At 41.0% G+C, this 13,724-nt stretch overlaps 1 non-coding gene across 1 annotated transcript; it reads left to right on the forward strand.

Annotated features, from left to right (window-relative positions):
* Positions 1 to 2,413: 2,413 nt before the first annotated feature.
* On the forward strand, positions 2,414 to 2,519 carry LOC145590404 (small nucleolar RNA R71). The gene has a single exon (XR_014102009.1). It is a non-coding gene; the product is annotated as a small nucleolar RNA R71 (small nucleolar RNA).
* Positions 2,520 to 13,724: the final 11,205 nt, after the last annotated feature.

Genomic DNA, 13,724 nt, shown 5'->3' on the forward strand with positions numbered 1-13,724 from the left:
CATGCATAAAGAAGGACTTATACCTTTGACGTCATCAGTGGTATAGCCTAAAGCTTTCTTGTGTTTTTTCAAAACATTGATCAAGAGGGAGGTTTGCTCCTCCGTTAGGTTGGAATTAACAATTACGGGGTAAGACTCATTAGAACCAAGAAATTCATACCTCAAGCCCAAAGGTAGAGGTTTCAAGTCTACCTTTGGTGCTCCCTTACCATTGGTTCTCTCCTCTCTTTCCTCAACTTGAAAGAGATCATGGGTGTGAAAAGCCTCTTCCTCCATGCTCTCATCCATGCACTCGCTCTTGCTCTCGTCTAGCAAATCCTCAAAGAATTGAATGTCGTCCTTGTGAGCACCTAGCTTAGAATCATTCAACAATACGCTTTCTAGGGGATCGTTAGAAGCATGCAAATGGGAACGAGAAAATTCACTAAGCATGGTATCTAGAACATCTATTCTAAAGCATTCACAACTTGAGGAAGGTTGTTGCATGACATTATTCAAATCAAACTCAATTGAATCATTGTCAATTTTCAAAGATATTTTACCCTCCTTTACATCAATGATGGCCCTAGAAGTGGCTAGAAACGGCCTACCCAAGATAATAGGAATCCTCTCATCCTCATCCATCTCTAGCACATAAAAATCCACGGGGAATGTGAACTTTCCTACCGTAAGGGGAATGTCCTCAACCTTACCCATGGGAAACTTAATGGACCGATCCGCTAGTTGGAGAGTAATGTTAGTGGGGGAAAGGGTTCCTACACTAAGCTTTTGGTAGACAAAGTAGGGCATGAGGCTCACACTTGCTCCTAAATCACACAAAGCTTTGTCAAACTCAATGCCATTAATAGAACAAGGGATGGAAAAGCTACCCGGATCCTTCATTTTGGCGGGAAGTTTGTTGGAAAGGATTGCACTACAATTGGCGGTCAAGCTCACCGTTTCACACTCCCTTCTCCCACTCAATAGATCTTTCAAAAACTTAGAGTAATGGGGCATTTGTTTCATGGCATCAACAAAAGGAAGGGAAACATGTAAATTCTTAATCACATCCAAAAACTTCCCAAATTGAGCGTCAAGCTTAGCTCTCACAAATCTTTGGGGAAAAGGTAGTCTCTCCTCTCTAGGTTGAATATTTAGGGGCAAGGGGGTGGTTTCTTTCTCCTTTTGCACCTCAACATCCTTCTCCTTCTCAACATTAGAAGGCTCTTTGGTTCTCTCATCCCCTCTCTCTAAATCTACTTCATTTTGAGGTTCCTCCTCAACTAAGGGGTCACTCCCTACTACCTTTCCACTCCTTGTTGTCACGGCATACAAAGGTTTTGGGTTGACTCCTTGACTAGGGATAGAGGAAGAAGAAGAAGAAGAGGCATTAGAAGCAAGTTGAGCAATTTGGGTTTCAAGCATTTTCATATGAGCATTGGCTTGCTTTTTATCCTCCTCATTTCTCTTCTTTTCCTCCTCATGCATTTTCATGATGGCATCTAGCTTAGCCATCACGGGATCATTAGGAGGGGCCTCAATTTGAAGAGGTTATTGAGGTGGAGGAAGTTGGGATTGATGGAAACCCGGAGGCCTATTGGTTTGGGCATAGTTAGAAACATTTTGGCCCCTATTGCCTCCGGTGCCTTGGTTGGGGACATTGCTTTGTCGATTGTTTCCCATGTTACCTTGATCACCAAAATTTTGATTTTGATGGTCATGGTATCGGGAGTTGGGTTGTTGGTTTTGATAACCATACCCCCTTTGGTTAGAGTAGCCTCTTCCATTGAAATTGGAAGGGCCTCCCCCACCACGGTATTGGTTACCATAACCACCACCACTTTGGTTCCAACCACGGTTTCCACCTTGATTCCAATTCCCCATTTGATTGGAGTTTGGCCTCAAGTTCCCTACATTTTCCATTCTAGGAGAAAAATTCATAGCATTGACATCTTCTACATTATCATCATGTTCATAGGGAGGGGGTTGAACTTCACAAGCATACACACAATGGGAGGTATCATGATCATAGGTTTCATAATTTGAGCAAAACATGCATCCTTGAGGCATTTTATTATAAGAAGAGGGGGAAGAAGTGGTCATACCATTGCCTCCCTTGGTTGAAGGGGAGGTATTACCATGAGGGTTGGACCTTTCTTTCATCATTTCGTCCATTTGCTTGGCCATCTTGGAGATTTGGGAAGAAAGGTTGTTGATTGCGTTGGCTTGCTCCAATGCATAGACACCCTTGCTAGAAGTGGCCTCCCTTTCTCCTTCATACCAATCATCATAATGCTTTACGGCCTCCTCTATGATGCATTCCACTTCATCCTCTCCTTTGTTCATGATTCAACCGCCGGCTGCGGCATCTAGGCTTGTTCTCCCTTGAGGTGAGAGACCTCCATAGAAAGTGTGGATGAGTTGATACTTGGGTATCCCATGATGTGGGCATTGACGTTGAAGCTCTTTGTACCGGTCCCATGCCGCACTTAGAGTCTCACCACCTTTTTGGCGAAAACCTTGAATTAAGGACCGAGCCTCGGCGGTCTTCCTATGGTTATAAAATCTCCTCAAGAAAGTCGTAGTTACTTGGTCCCAAGTTGTGAGAGAATTAGGGGGCACCTCCTTCTCTAGCCATTCTAGACCTCTCCCAATTAAAGAAAATGGAAACATCTTGAGGCGGATATACTCTTGAGTCACTCCATTGGCTTTGATCGTGTCACAATACTTCTCAAATTCTTTCAAATGCTCATGAGGGCTCTCAAATTCTCCACCCGAGAATTGTTTCCTCTCTATTAAAGCAATCAAATTGGGCTTGATTTCGAAATTGTTGGCTTGAGTGGTAGGGGTTAGGATCCCACTTTGGGCTCTAAAGGCTTCGGGAGCCCCAAGACGACTCAAAGGTGTATTCTCTCCCATTTTAGAACCTTCTTCACTTTCGGACTTAAAGATTGAAAAGGGGTTGATTCCGGGACTTGATGGTGAATTGGGACTATCTAAGTCTTCACTTGAGGGTGAAAATGGTGGAGTATCTTCCAATTCTCTTACTCCTTCTTTCGTTGGGGTGTGAGAATTTCTACTCCTCGCTCTCGCTTCTCTTCGAAGTAAGGACAAAGATCTCTCTAGCTCCGGATCGATGGGAATCAAAGACCTTGAGCGGGTTCGTCCTCTGTTCATACAACAAAGCTAAGGAGAGCGTAAGCACTGACAAGTAACAAGTAGTAGCAAATACTAACAAACAAGGAATGAGATAGTCTCAAATAAAGTAATGAAAAAGCAATGGAAGTCGTTAGTCTCAAATAAAGTAATGAAAAAGCAATGGAAGCCGTCTCCCCGGCAACGGCGCCAATTTGACAAGGAAATAAACGCGTCGTCAATTGTCTATCCCTAGATCAAATACAATTTATATAACCTAAACAAACCTAATACAAGTATAAGGCAAGCATAGTGGTCGAACCACAAGGAGACATGCATAAACACCACATTCACTACTTAAAACTTAAGCTACCTCGGGACAAGAAGTGTGAATAACTAAGAGAATAAACTAAAGATTAAGAATGATTAAAAATCAATATAACTAAACACCAAGGGAAGTGGGTAGATGTAGTTGTCATTTGATCATGCAATAACACGGAAGCAAAGCAATGGTAAACTAAGCATGCAAGAATATCGAAATAAAGCTCAATCTAACCGCCTTCCGGGGTTAATCGATTTCTCCTAACATAGCCTCTATGTTTCCACACTAGAACCATTTATTAGAAGGTGCAATCAATGAACTATCGATAACAATGAACCTTAACTAAGTCAACTTCCGTTTCTTGTTAGCAAAGATTCACCTTTAATTAACTAACAATGTGCACTTGCAAGAAGATTAAAGAATATCAAACATACAAAGACTTTAATCACCATTAGTATAACCCCAACATCATAAGCATGAATCAATTAACAACTACACCATCCCCACACCCTTGGCTAGGTGACTACTCACAAATCATATTGAAGACAATATTAATCATTAAATCAATAAGCTACAACATGATCAATAAGCAAAGAAGGAAAATCAAAATAAGCAAACAAAACTAAATACAAAAGTAAAGAAAGAGAGTAAGAGATTGCTCATTAATTGAAGATGAAGATTTACAAAGATTCAATCAAGCTCCTTCTTCAATATCCAAGTTCATCAATGGAAATCCACACTTTCTCTCTCTACTAATGGAGTTTCTCTCTCTAGATTAGGGTTAAAATGTTTCTAAGTAATGATAGATGATCCACTAATCTCCCTACGACCTATATATATAGGTCCTCTAAAAGATACAAAAATACGAAATAAAAAAACTGCAACTCAGCGGTGCGCGCCTGCACAGATGTTGTGCGTGCGCCCTCGCAGATCTTGTGCGCCCGCAGATCTGTGGGTACGGGGAATTAGACCCATGGATGCGCGCCTTCTCCCAACAATACTGCGCGCTCGCGCTTGAAGAGTGTGCGCCCGCACACAAGGCGCACACAACTCCCTGTTTTGGTTCTGCTTCTGCTGCTGTTTTGTGCGGGTTCTCCCAGGGCTGCGCGCCCGCACACATCAAAGTTGCACGCCCGCACACAAAGCGCGCACAATCTTCTCTTTGTGTTCTGTTCTTGAAGCATTCCTGCGCGGGTTCTCACAGTGCTGCGCGCCCGCACACAGGGGAGTTTGGGGGTGAATTGCTCTTCTTCCAATGCCTTGATTCCTACAAAACAAAAACAAAGAAAACAAGAAGAAAGGCAAACAAAGAAAAGAGGAACAAAAAGGAGAGAAAAGGGGGCAAACAAGCTACAAATGGGAGGGAAAAACCCGTAAAGAGAGCACTAAATTATGGCATAAATGCCACTCATCAAAAGAAAAAACCAAAAGAAAACAAAGGGAAAGAAAAAAGGATGAAAAAAAGAAAGAACTTGAAAGAAAAATAAATAAAAAAAAAAGAAATAAAAAGAAAGTTAGAGAAATAAAAAGAATAAAAAAATAAAATAAAAAAGAATAAAGAAAGGAAACAAAATTGACAAAGACAAGTGTATGAATTAGTCATAAGATTTCATTAGTATTCCATTATTTGGTAGTTCGAAATATGGAAACAAACCAACCAACATGACGCGACAGAATAGGGCGCGCGCAACTGGGTGGGTTGCGCGCGGCTGTCGCGTGCATGTAAATTGGTTGAGCGCGGCAGATGTCTTTTGCGCACAACTGATGTAATCAGGTGGCACGCGCAACGTCCAATGTTGCGCGTGTCTTTCGCGCGCAACTGATTTTGTTGCGCGTGACATCCGCGCGCAACTAATTTTGTTGCGCACAACACCTGTGTTATGACACCTTTACGAATCACACGGTATAGCTCATAACACTTAGAATCTTTATTTGAATGCTAAGAGACACAATTGTTAATTATAAATGAACGAGTTTATCCAGATATTTATATGTAATATTTTTTAAATCGATCAATGTTTATTAGCTGACAGATTTTATCGCCACCAATATCCATTAATCGAACGGCTCCTCCTGATAGAATTTTCAATTACGCAGTATGGCCCTATCCAATTAGGTTTGAATTTCCCTCTTGGATCAGTTGGTGGACCTCTAACCTCTTTAAGTATAAAGTCACATTCTTTAATATTACGAGGTCGTACCCTTTTGTTAAAGTGTCGCGCGATGCGTCGTTGGTAGACTTGTATATGATGCCAAGCTTTTAATCGTCGTTCATCGAGGAATAAAATCTCTTCATACCTTGCTCATACCCATTCAGCTTCCGGTAGCTTACTTTCGAGTACTATGCGTAGGGATGGTATTTCTAGTTCAACTGGTTGAACTACGTCCATGCCGAAAACTAAGGAGTATGGAGTTACTCCTATTGATGTTCGTATGGATGTTCTATAACCCCATAGGGCGAAGTGTAGTTTGTTTGGCCAGTCCTTATAATTTTCTTCCATTTTCTTAATGATGAGTGTTACGTTTTTATTCGCCAATTCTACTGCTCCGTTCATTTGGGGTCTATATGGAGACGAATGATGATGTTTTACTTATTAACGAGCTAAGAGGGTCTCAACTTTTGCTTTGAATTGAGATCCCTGGTCACTAATTAGTTCATTTGGAACTCCATATCTACAAAATATGTTTCGTTCGAGAAACTTTGCGACATATTTAAAAGTGATATTAACGTAAGAAGCGGCCTCGATCCACTTAGTAAAGTAATCGATGGCTACAAGTGCGCACTTGTGTCCTCCTGCTCCAGTTGGAGAAACTTTACCAATTATGTCAGTTCCCCAAGTCGAAAAGTGCCAAGGGGAAGTGAGATTATATAGTTCGGATGGTGGGAGGTGTTGTAAATTAGCGAACATTTGGCACTATGGACATTTTTTGACATATTGTATGCAACCATGTTCCATGGTGGTAATCGTACCCTTGTCATGAGATTATTTCAGCAAGCATTTTTCCATTCATGTGAGGTCCACAAACACCTTTGTGAGTATTCTCCATAAGGCGCATGGATTCAGGGTGGTCTATAAACAATAAGCTTTGACCATTGGGTCCCTTTTTGCATAATTGACCATTTAATCAACCACATTGGGTTGCGAGTGTTCTCGAAGCTCGTTGGTCTTTTGATGAAGTATTTGCGGGATATGTGCCATGAGTAATGTATTGGAGGATATGATCATACCAAGGACTTTCTCCTTTGATGTCATTTATTACCTCTATTACGTTGCAATAAGCTGGTTTACAAAAATTTTATTTTTTAGCAAAATTTTGGGTTTACCGGCTTAATTAATTTAATTAAGATGGATGCAGAATTTAGTGGGAGCTTCAATTTTAATTGTACTAAATTACATAATCAGTTAAACAACTTTGACTAGTTTTAATTAGGCGTGTTAATCGAATTAACGACCTAAATTAGTTACTAGCTTACGCGTGTTTGTGCATTGTTACTTGTTTATCATTGTAAAATGCATGGGCCATTCACAAATAGTGAATGGATGAATGGAATGTATATTCTCCCGCAGGTTTTATAAAAATGGCAACTGGTGGGGCCCGATTAGGATATAAAATACGGACTGCGTTCCGTGATGTATTTTTGTAAATCTAAATACAATCTGCGAACCGTTGAGTATTTTTGTACCTTAATATTTAGATTAGTCCTAATCGTAGTTACTAGTATTTGCATAATTTTGGTTATGTCTTGAAGACCGAGGTTCTTGGAAGACAAATCCATGAAGTTGCAAAAGACGACCCTTGAAGACTTGAAGACTCAAGGGGTCATGCTAGTTGCCAAATGCATCATTGTTTATGTTTTCGGTATATATTTATGATTATATATATATATATGAATTATATGTTAGATGCATGTTTAGGATTTCGAATGTTGCGATGATTAATTAAGTTCACTTAAATCAACCAACATAGAAACCCCAAGTCCCTAAAATATTGAGTTAAATTGCCATTCCAAAACAACACTTATCGACCTATTGAGAGTAGTGATGGGCTACGCTAAAGTGAGGCATCACTATTACTCCCTATGATACGTAAAGCATACCGAGTATGCAAGTTGGTTTTGGTTATACTCAATGATATGAGTGATGGAGTCCTAACATGTCGTGAACGATGTCTGCAAATAACTCAAACAACTAATTCTCGTTGCGCTTAATTCTCGACAAGGAGAAGTTGAGTTGGCCAAATTTTCTTGATTGGCAAAGGAACTTGTGTATATTTCTCATACAAAAGCAAAAGGAATATGTCCTTGATGAGGAAATGGCCGAGACTCCCAGTCAGGAGGTAACTCAGGCTGCCCTAAATCGATGGCAAACTGCCAATCAGGATGTCAAATGCATCATGTTGGCCATAATGTCTCCCGAGCTTCAAAAGATGTTCTTTAAGAAGGAGAAAGCTTTTGAGATCATTTCTAAGCTGCAAAACATGTTCCAAGAGCAGGCCTAAACTGAAAGGTTTGAAACCCACAGGCAGATCCTTGAGAGTAAGCTCAAGAAAGGAGATCCAATCAGCCCACATGTACTCAAAATGATAGGATTATTTGAAAACATGGGAAGGCTTGACGCGGGGTATTCAAGCGAGATGGCAATTGACATCATTCTCCACTCGCTGCACAAAGGCTATGATCAGTTCAAGATGAACTATAGCATGCACAGCATGGAGAAAACCCTCATCGAGCTTCATGGTATGTTGAAGCAAGCCGAGCAAACGCTCAAGGATGAGGGGAAGCATGATATGCTCATGATTAAAAAGGGCAAGCCGTTCAAATTCTCAGGCAAGAAGAAGAAAGGCTTTAAAGGGAAGGGTAAGAAGAAAACCTTTTCGCCTAAGTCAAAGGCTACCAAGGATAACAAAGAAAAGAAGGTAGCATCTTCTAAAAATGATTCCGAATGCTTCTATTATAAGAAGAAGGGACATTGGAAGAGAGATTGCCTCAAATTCAAGGAAGATAAGAAGAACGAAATCGTTGCTTCTGGATCAAGTATATTCGTTATAGACTTAAACTTCACTATCTCAACATCATGGGTATTAAGTACTGGATGTGGCTCACACTTTTGTTCCAATTCTCAGGGACTAAGGAACATTAGGAAGCTAGCGAAGGGAGAGGGTGAACTCCGGGTCGGCAATGAAGCCAGAATTGCAGCCATATCCGTAGGAACTCTCAGTTTTTCTTTGCCCTCGGGGCTAGTTTTGGAACTTGAAAACTGTTTTTATGATCCCAACATTACCAAAAAAATTATTTCAATCTCGGTGTTGGACGCCAAAGGTTTTGAGTTTCGAGTAAAGCACAATTAATGTTCGTTTTATCTCGATAATGTTTTATATGGTATTGAACATACTGAAAATGGTCTTTATGTGCTTTCTTTAGACAAACAAGATTATAATGTAAATAATAATGCCAAGAAAGCTAAGACCATGGAGTCAAATCAAACGTACTTGTGGCATTGTCGTCTTGGTCACATTAACATCAAACGCATCAAGAAACTTGTACAGGAAGGTGTTCTTGACTCATTCAATTTGCAATCGTTTAAGAATTGCGAAGGATGTTTATTAGGCAAGATGATTAAGCAGCCATTCTCCAAGTTGGGAGAAAGGGCAGGAGACTTGATGGGCCTAATACACACCGATGTATGTGGACCAATGAGCTCCACCATAAGAAACGAACATCGATATTTCATCACCTTCATAGACGACTATAGTAGATATGGCTATGTCAACCTTATGTCACATAAATCTAAATCGTTTGAATAGTTCAAAGAATTTCAGAGTGAAGTTGAAAATCAGCTTGGCAAGAAAATCAAAGCCCTTCGATCGGATCGAGGTGGTGAATACTTGAGCTAAGAATTTGATGACCATCTGAAAGAAAAAGGTATACTTTCAGAATTGACACCGCTAGGAACTCCTCAATGGAACGGAGTATCCGAAAGGAGAAATCGAACTTTGTTGGACATGGTACGATCAACAATGGGTCTTAGTGATCTTCCTATCTCTTTCTAGGGACACGCACTTCTAACTGCGGCACTAACACTAAATCGTGCTCCATCAAAAGCTATAGAAAAGACTCCATATAAGCTATGGACGAAGAAACCTCCTAGGTTGTCTTTTCTAAAGATATGGGGATGCGAAGCATATGTCAAGAAATTAAAATCTGACAAACTTCATCCCAAATCTGACAAGGTTTACTTTGTGGCTACCCAAAAGAAACCAAAGGGTATTACTTCTACAATAAATCCGAGAACAAAGTGTTTGTTGCTCGCAATGGTGTCTTTTTGGAGAAGGAACACCTTTCCAAAATGACAAGTGGGAGGAAAATCGAACTCGATGAAGTTCGAGAGGACGAGAAACAAAATAAGATTGACAGTCAAAGTGCTAAAACAGCATCTGTTGACGCTGGTCAAAATGTGCAAAGTTAAACCGACAATGCAAATGCTTAGTCCGTTATGCATAGGTTGTAGAGACCGAGGTCTCAACCTAATAGGTATCTTGGTATTGTATTAACCAAGAATCAGGACATTCTGGTGATGGATGGAGACGAACCGGCAACCTACAAGCAAGCGATGGCGAGCACCGACTCTGCTAAATGGCAAGAGGCCATGATATCTGAAATGGATCCCATGTTTGAAAATCAAGTCTGGGACTTGGTTGACTTACCCGAGGGTTACACACCTATCGGATGTAAGTGGATTTTCAAATTGAAAACCGACAAAGATGGAAATGTATTCATTTACAAAGCTAGATTGGTAGCAAAAGGTTACAGGCAAATTCATGGTATTGATTACGATGAAACCTTTTCTCCGGTCGCAATGCTTAAATTCGTTCGGATCCTCCTAGCGATTGCTGCATATTACAAATATGAAATATGGCAAATGGACGTCAAAACCGCCTTCCTCAATGGGATATTGGAAGAAACTGTATACATGACACAACCTGAAGGTTTTATCGACCAAAACAATGCTAGGAAAGTGTGTAAACTTAAAAAGTCCATCTACGGGCTAAAGCAAACTAGCAGAAGTTCGAATCTGCGATTCGATGAAGCCATTAGTAAGTTTGGTTTTATCAAGAATCCAGATGAATCTTGTGTTTACAAGAAGGTCAGTGGGAGTGACATCGCCTTCCTAGACTTACATGTCGATGACATATTGCTCATTGGAAACACCATTCCGATGTTGGAGTCTGTAAAGGCCTGGCTTGGAAAATGCTTTTCAATGAAAGACTTGGGAGAGGCTCAGTACATATTGGGTATCAAGATCTAAAGGGATAGAACAAAGAGGATGATTGGGTTGAGCCAAAGTACTTACATCGATAAGGTACTGGCACGATTCAACATGCAGGAGGCCAAGAGAGGTCACCTACCCATGTCACATGGCATAACCCTGAGCAAGAAGCAGTGTCCAAAGACACCTGATGAGCGAGAAAGGATGAATCAGATTCCATATGCTTCGCTAATTGGATCGATCATGTATGCCATGATATGTACTAGGCCAGATGTATCGTACGCCTTGAGTGCTACGAGCCGATACCAATCAGACCCAGGAGAGGCGCATTGGACTACGGCCAAGAATATCCTAAAGTACCTGAAAAGGAATAAGGATAAATTCGTGATATATGGTGGCTCAGAAGAATTAGTTGTTGAAGGTTATACCGACGCAAGCTTCCAGACAGACAGAGACGATTTCAAATCACAATCTGGATATGTGTTCTGTCTAAATAGAGGAGCGTTTAGTTGGAAGAGTGCTAAGCAGAGCACAACTGTAGATTCTACAACTGAAGCTGAATACTTGGCAGTTGCTGAAGCGGCTAAGGAGGCTGTTTGGTTTCATAAGTTCGTTAGTGAACTTGATGTTGTACCCTCTATCAAGGGTCTAATAGCCTCTATTGTGTCAACAATGGAGCGATTGCTTAGGCTAGAGAGCCAAGGAAACATCAGAAGGTTAAACAGGTCAAGCGGCGATTTCACATGATTAGAGAATGGAAATCAGAGGGTGAAATCAGAATTTGTAAAGTTGGAACGGATGATAATGTAGCCGATCCACTTTCTAAACCTTTGCCTCAAGTGAAGCACAACAAGCACGTTGAGGCAATGGGAATCAGGCATGTTGGAGATTGGCTTAATTTCCCTGTTTAGTGTTTTAATTAATTTTGAACATTTTAATGTAAGACACTAAGATGAACCATTCAGGCTTTGGAGTAATTTAAATTTCATGCAATTTTATCACTCCGTTTTCTATTTAATTGTGGTTTAGGATTACATAATGAGTCCATCCAATTCTGAGAATATTCAAAATAGGGTATCAAGACCAGTCTTGGATAAAGAAACACCTATTAAGTGAACATTGAATATTATAATTGAAAACTATCCCTAATCGAGGTCATTTAAATCATGGACGATTAATAACCGCTTGAGATTAGTGTGTAGTTTGATTTATAGCACCGTTTCTTGTGCTACAAGAACATGATTGTCATGAATCATTTGCACAGGTGTTGGTTTAGAACCATACTGGATCGACCTATGAAAATACTTTAAGAGATTTAAAAATTGTCATAAGTATACTTCTCATTATGGCTATCGGAACCTCTTTCCTCGACCATGAGTATTGTGAGTTCTCTTATTTGAGTACTAGTCCGTTTTGATGTTAGTCAAACGCCTGCCGTACATAGAGCTTATAACAGCAACACTCAGGCGGCTAGGTCCTCTCAATAAGAGAAGCTACATTACAAGACTAGGAATGTCCCCCTACTAATAATAGGGAAGATGTCTTTGTTGTTTACAAGGCCTCTCGAAGAGCGAGACTGTGAAAATGCATGGCCATGCTCGGATGGATTTTAGAAATGATCTGTTTGTTGACAGTCGGACTCGGATATCGAGAAACACTTCTGGACGTAATAAGGATGACGAATAAATCTTACCTTATAGTTCATGAAGAGACATTAAGCGACATAGGAAAAAAAGGCTATACACTAAAATGGTGTCCTTTGAACAAGTTTATTCCGGTAGAGGATTCGGAATTATTAGAAAGCTAATTATTCAGTAAGGTCAATGATCGGAATGCCTATGTGGAGGCCGCTTTCGATCAGCAATATTAATGTATAATTAATATTACAACTTAATCTTGACTGAACCCTTCGGGTCACACCCAAACAACTAACAATCCAACACGACGAATTAATTCGGAAGGAATTAATGAGTCGCTCGAGTAATTAATATTTAGACGTTGGAAATCGAGCTTGGAGCGTCGAAACCGAGCGTCGTAAGTCGAGTCGAATTTATTAAAGACGAGACGGTAAAATCACTAATTAATCAACAATTTATAAAAAATACCCCTAGCATCGGAATGCCCCGAGCAAATCGAGTGCTAGGGGCAAAATTTGCTTAGAGCACATAACTAGCATGCCCCAAGCAACGCACAGAGCAGCAGCAGCCCGCATGTGCGTGCGTGGCCTGCTGCGCTTGTGTGCGGGGTAGGTGTGCTAGGCTATTGCTACTGGCGCGCCAAGCACAACGCACCCAGCAGCAGCCAGCTAGCAATGTGGCGTGCTGGGCTGCGTGTGCTAGCACTGGCACAGAAGCAGGCCTCGGCCAGCAGCCCGCACTTGTGTGCATGGCTTGCTGGGCCGAGGCAGCAGCACACACCCAAGCAGCCTCAGCAGGGCCCAGCCAAGGCACAAGGCCGCCAACTGTGCTTGCCTTGGTGGCGAAGGCTGGGTGCCACGTGGTAGTAGCCAATTTGGGGGTGATTGGTGTATGTGGCCGATTATGGGGAGAGCTTAGGGATCAAGTTTGGTCCCCCCCCTTTCCCTTATGGTCCTTACCTAACCCCTCCTCTAAGTGTAACACTTGTTGATTAATTAGTTGTTGGCTATTTAATTTTATTTTTGATTTAAAAATAAAAGGAGAACATTGATTTTACCAACTCTCCCACATTGATGGGAGAGAGGATTTCAATCATGAGTTTCCCTATAAATACCCAACTTGGGGTATGGGAAAACTCACTTGAGTAAGATTTAGAAAAGGCATCTCCACTTGAGAGAAAACCTTTAAACTCATAATTACTCGAATAGTTTGGTCGAACTTCGCTAACCTCCAAGTAATAGACCTAGTCTTGGTCATGTTGCGGGTGGATACCGTAGGAGGTTATCGCCCGTTGCGAGACTTAAGATTTCTCAAGTAAGAGCTCAGTGAACGAGCGAAGCACGCTTCAAAGGTAATTTCGTCTTTCCTTAATTCTTGTTAATT

This window comes from Chenopodium album, chromosome 17 (assembly GCF_948465745.1).
Source record: "Chenopodium album chromosome 17, dcCheAlbu1.1, whole genome shotgun sequence".
NCBI lineage: Eukaryota > Viridiplantae > Streptophyta > Magnoliopsida > Caryophyllales > Amaranthaceae > Chenopodium > Chenopodium album.